The following is a 6,142-nucleotide window of genomic DNA, read 5'->3' as shown; positions in this document are numbered from 1 at the left end:
CCTCGGTCCACTTGGGGGGCTCAGAGTCCCCAACCTCTGCTGACAAACTGCACGAGTGCCACCAGGTGTCCCAGAAGTAGGGGCCTGGCCTGCCTCGGGTTTGCCATTCTGAAGGGAAGGGTGGGGCTGGAGGGAGTGGGAGAGAAGGGGTGTGGAAATAGAGGAATAGGGACAGGGTGACAGAGGGGACAGCAATGAGGTAATAAAAATCAAGAAAACTTGGTTCCTGGATGGAGTTCAGAGGTGTGTGTGTGTGTGTGTGCACGCGCACATGCATGTGAGAGAGGGGTCACTGAGATCCCAGAAACCCAAGGCAAGAGGCAAAAATGGACTGGGGTACCAGCCACTGAGTGTGACAGGATTCCAGGACAGTTCACTGAGCATAAGCTGTCAGCTTTGGATGGAGAAATTGGGCTGGGAAAGAGGATCACCAGTGTGCAGCAGGTGACTTCAGAGCTGCAGAGCCAGGGTCAGGGGGAATAAAGCCTGAGGACCCGTGGACAGACCCAAACAGGTACGTCCACCGTCACTAAGCAGCTACTGACTCGGGGACAAAGTCTCTGGAGCCCTCTCTCCTGCAGGAACCAATGACTTCAAACATGGTGGCCTAAAAACCCAGGAATTTATTTGGATGATTCAGGAGGCCTGAGGCCCATAACCTGGTGTCTGCAGGGCACATTGCCTCTAAACCTGGCTTTGTTTCTAGGCAACAGCAGCTCCGGCATGCCTTGGCTCATGGCGCTTCACTTCAGGTTCCTCCTGTCTTTGTGTGGTGTCCTCTCCAAATCAGTCAGTAGGTTTTGAGCTCCTTACATCTGCAGAGACCCTCCTTCTGAGTCCTCATGCTAAAGACATGAGGGGTTTTGTTGTTGTTTTTAATGGGAAAGTGTGTCCTGAAGTCTGTACCTTGCAGAAACAGACTCAGGGGCCAGGTTCAAGACATTGTATGGCACTGGGGACTCCGTGCCACAGTAATAATAAATACAATGAAAAAGTTAAACAGAGGGCTGGAGAGATGGCTCAGTGGTTAAGAGCACTTGCTGCTCTGCCAGAGGACCTGAGGGTGATTCTCAGCACCCACATCAGGTGGCTCACAACTGTCTGTAACTCCAGTTCCAGGGGACCCATCAGCTCTGACCTCTGTGGTCACATTCACATACCCACAAACACAATTAAAAATAATATGGATATGCTGGGTGGTGGTGACACACACCTTTAATCTCAACACTCAGGGAGTAGAGGCAGGTGGATCTCTGAGTCCAAGTTCAGCCAGGTCTACAGAGTGAGTTCCAGGACAGCCAGAGCTACGCAGAGAAACCCTGTCTCAAGAAACAAAGGGGGGGTGGGTGGGTAGAATATAGCTGCTGTTACTCATGGGGCCTCTGTCCTAGACAGGCTTCCAGTGTCCCTGTGCAGCAGGGTGATGGAGGAGATGGTAAGGCCCTGGTGATCCTTGACATCTAGCTCTGCTGTTGGTTGTTTTTGTTCTTTTGGGGGCCTGCCACCCAGCTTCCAAATAAACCATACATGGAGGCTTATTCTTGATTATAAATGCCAGGCCTTAGTTTGGTTTGTTTCTAATCAGCTTTTGTTTGTTTGTTTGTTTGTTTTTTGAGACAGGATTTCTCTGTGTAGCTTTAGAGCCTTTCCTGGAACTCACTCCAATAGCCCAGGCTGGCCTTGAACTCACAGAGATCCTCCTGTTTCTGCCTCCCAAGTGCTAGGATTTAAAGTGTGTGCCACTATGCCTGGTGATTTTTAATTTTTTTTTTTTTAGGTTTATTTTATGTGTCCAAGTGCTTTGCTTCCATGTATGCATGTGTACCACATGTGTGCCTGATGCCTGTGGAGCTCAGAAGATGGTGTCAGATCCCCTGGAACTGGAGTTAAAGACAATTGTGAACTACTGTGTGGGTGCTAGGAACTGAACCCAGGTCCCTAGAAGAGTAAGTGCTTTTAAATACTGAGCCATCTCTCCAGCCTCACCAGCCCTTTAAAAAAATTTTTTTTAACTCACAAGGCATTTTTATATGAGAAAAATCAGCCAGACATGGGGGCTTTCACCTGTAATCTCAACACTTGAGAGGCTGAGGCAAGAGGATTGCTGTGAGTTTAAAGCCAACCTGGACTACAGAGTAAAATTTTCTCAAACTCCATTACCCTGACCCTCAAAAAGTGCCGAAGAAGTGAGAAAAATCTGTTGTTGCTTTTGTTCTTTTGAGGGGTCTGCCACTCATCTCCCACATAAATCACACATGGAGGCTTATTCTTAAATATAAATGCTCAGCCTTAACTTGGCTTGTTTCTCGCCAGCTTTCCTTAAATTATCCTGTCTACCTTTTGACTCTGGGCTTTTTCATTCTCTTACTTCTGTAAATCTTATTCTTTCTTTTTTTTTTTTTTTTTTTCGAGACAGGGTTTCTCCGTGTAGCTTTGCGCCTTTCCTGGAACTCACTTGGTAGCCCAGGCTGGCCTCGAACTCACAGAGATCTGCCTGGCTCTGCCTCCCGAGTGCTGGGATTAAAGGCGTGCGCCACCACCGCCCAGCTAAATCTTATTCTTACTCCATGGTTTGCTGTGTAGCTGGGTGGCTGGCCCTTGGATTCCTTCTCCTTCTCTGGCTACTACTTTCTTTTCAGAGAGGATAGATTTCTCCTTCTATCTATCTTCTCCGCCTGCCAGCCCAGTCTATTTCTCTCTCTCAGCTCTTTATTAGACCATCAGGTGTTTTAGACAGGCACAGTAACACAGCTTCACAGGGTTAAACAAATGCAGCATAAACAAAAGTAACACACCCTAAAATAATATTCTACAAAAAAAATCAAATTAGTTAAACCTGGTGGGGAGAAGCATGTGTGGCAGGCAGGGCATGGCTGTATGCAGGGCATGCTGCAGATGCAGAGGCTGGCTCCTGCTAACAGCTCCAGTTACCTTGGCAGGGGGCAAAAGGCTGCCTTTCTTGGGGTCCCAAAGGAGGAATCTTTTGTTTCTCTTTTCTTGTAAGATATTAGATTGGTTTTACTTTATATTCTAGGGTTAGGTAATACTTTATTCCATAAATAGAACGTGTTCCTAGAGAATGCTGTTTTTAACTTCAAAGCATTGCAGATCCAGTTGAGGCTGCTAAGAACCATAAAAGAAAGAGCCACTGTTCCCTCACAGCAGGTGCTGAAAGGTCCCAGGGCACAACAACAGTTGGCACAGTTCACATTAGGTAACACAATGAATATCTAGGTGCTAGGCCAGGGCTAGGATGTCCAGGAACGCAATGGCAGGGCATTTTAGCTCTGCAGCAGACCCAGCCTGCCCGCTACCCCGAACATGACCTGACACGGAGGTGATAGTGTCACCCAGAGGGAGTGGGCTGTTTTGTTGGAGAAGGATGGCCCATAACCCATGCAGAGAAGAGGTAGGTAAACCTGAGGTCAATGACACTGTACAGGGAGCCAGGCAGGCAGGAACCTGGACCAGAGGACCAAGGACTGGCCCAAGCACAGGAGAGTGGCAGAGCCACATTGTAGAAAAAGCCTGCTGGACAAGTGTAGTCCCAAGACAAATGGTTACGCTAGCAGAGACTCTGCATCAGAGAAGAAGGGAGGCAGAATGAGGGGCTATCTCAAGGCCTGGGGGGCCACAGCAGCCCCTGTGGGAAGCAGGTAGACAGTAGGCCAGCCCTGGGATAGTTCACACATATCTGGTCATGGACCTAACCAGACATTGTTGTTCAGGTTCTGGGACCCACCCATTATGAGGGGAAAGTAACAGGACTGTGATCCAAGACAGTCCCCAAAGGGGTGAGTGCCTGAGCCATGGGCTTGGGCGGTAAGCAGCTCTGTTTCCCATCCTCAGGGTTCCTCAAGGCCTGCTCTGATATCACATGCTTCCTCCTGGTGTGTGTTCTGGAAGTGTGCAGAGGAAACATCTGCCCCAGAGTATGACATCACCACGGCAACAGTCAATCTTTGACACAAATCCATCTGGCAGGGCCTCACACCTAGCAACCGAGCCATCAACAAATCGCCTATCACGTGTTCAGAACAGCTGAGAGCATCCTCAGCCCGTCAGTGGGTCAGCTCGTCTGGCCAGGGACTCCCCCTCTCCAGACCTCCTGAGAAGGAAGACTGGAAGAACCAAGCAGGCACACAACTGGTTAAACTTAGCGGGAGTCATCTCACCACCACCACGGGCAGGGCAGAGGTGGGGGGCCATGAGCCTTGCAACTCACTGTCTCAGGAGAGGAGCAAGTTGGAGCCAGACCATGAGGGAAGCGAGCCAGGTATAGCCTGTGGCCCTTGTTACTTTTGAGGAAAACTCAGCTAACCCCCATTCTGCAGTCAAGGAGTCTGAGACAGGGTCTAGCTATGTCGTGCAGGCTGGCCTCAAACTTGCTATGTAGTCCAGGCTGACTTTGAATGCATGGTGAGTATCCTACCCTCACCTCCCAAGTGTGGGATTACAGCTGTGTATCTCTGAGTGAAGATGAGGACATGACTGCTCCAAGGTACGGCTGAGGAGGAGGTTTTTAACTGTAGGTATGAGGGAGAGAACAGCCAGAGGCATCTGGAAGAGTCCAGAGCCGGGAGAGAAAATAGTAGGCTGAACTTGGCCAGGAGATTGAACTGAGCCATGGGTGGGTGGGGGGAGCGAGAGAAGAAAAGAGAGAGAGAGAGGGCCAGGACGGAGGAGGGTTGAGGGACAGAGTGTGCAGTTGAAATGGCAGGCTTCTATAGGAATGAGAAGCTAGGGAAGGGAAGGGACGCCCTTCTCGGCTAGAGAGATTTAAGGTAGGGGGCAGAGTGAGAAAAGCTGAGAGTAGGCACAGGTGCTGAGCGAGTGTGCACTCTGGCATGCCAACAGGCACCACAGTTAGCCATCTGTCCTCGGTTTCTTTGGGACCTGACAGTCCCCACACCGTGTTCTCTCATTTTCTATTGTAAGAAACCAAAGTCCCAAGAGCCAATGGGACCACACAGATCACAGCTAAGCAGCACAGAGCCCGGCTCTCAGCTCGGCTCCGAGTCCGTCACCAGCACACAGCGCTGCACCTGTGGGGTGCACAGAGTGTGTGTCTTGCCTGCCCAGGAAGTCACATGGAAAAATCACGTGCCCCAGCTGCAGCCTTTTCAGATTCTGGCTGAACACCCGCTGGTATGACTGCGTCTCTCACCTTACATGGCACCAAACACATTGAAGAAGACCTTTCCTTTATTAGCAATGACACATTAATAACATGTATACATGTGTAGGGAGACATGGGCCCCCAGATGTGACATCTATTGTCCAACACAGCTGAGCCCAGGGGTCTTTTATCATAAATTCCAGGTAGTGACTCACATACCAGGGCACAGGTGTTAGATGTGACTATCAGAAAAACGCTGTTGGGCTGAGCGGCGGTGGCACACACACCTTTAATCCCAGCACTCGGGAGGCAGAGGGAGGCGGATCGCTGAGTTCAAGGCCTGCCTGGTCTACAAAGCAAGTTCCAGGACAGCCAGGGCTACACAGAGAAAGCCTGTCTCAAAAAAAAAAAACCAAAACAAACACAAGCCCACTTGCAAGCAGGGCTTATGTGTGTGACAGCTCATCTTTCCCCACACTACTCCGAGGCCCTGGTGTCCAGGGAAGCCGTCAAAACCGGATGCCTGAGCCGCAGCAACCTCCCCTGAGGATCTGTCCAGGCTCACCTGCTCCACTGTGCCTTGTCTCCAAAGCGAAGCGACAGAAACTGGTCCCCCAGGAGGACAGCAGCAGGGGCCTTGCAGAGGTAAATGCCTGTCTGCTCCACAATGAAGTGAGGGAATGAAGCGGAATGAGGGAATGAAGCGGAATGGCTGTCGGATTAAACTTTTTCACGGCAGCAGCGCTCTAGGAAACACGTCACGTTTAACCTTTTTGGAATGTGTCTGTTTAACTGTTTAACCTTTTTCAAAGTGAAAAGTTTAATGACTGTGAACCTTTTTTGTTGTTTTGTTTTGTTTTTTGAGACAAGCTTTCTCTGTGTAGTTTTGGTGCCTGTCCTGGATCTCGCTCTGTAGACCAGGCTGGCCTCGAACTCACAGAGATCTGCCTGCCTCTGCCTCCCGTGTGCCACTGACGCCCGGTGGATGTGAGCCTTTTAAGAAGCTGCATCAGGGGGGCTAGA

Source organism: Peromyscus eremicus, chromosome 20 (genome assembly GCF_949786415.1).
Source record: "Peromyscus eremicus chromosome 20, PerEre_H2_v1, whole genome shotgun sequence".
NCBI classification, from domain to species: domain Eukaryota; kingdom Metazoa; phylum Chordata; class Mammalia; order Rodentia; family Cricetidae; genus Peromyscus; species Peromyscus eremicus.
The sequence above is the reverse complement of the archived record's forward strand: the minus strand, read 5'-3'. Positions refer to the sequence as shown.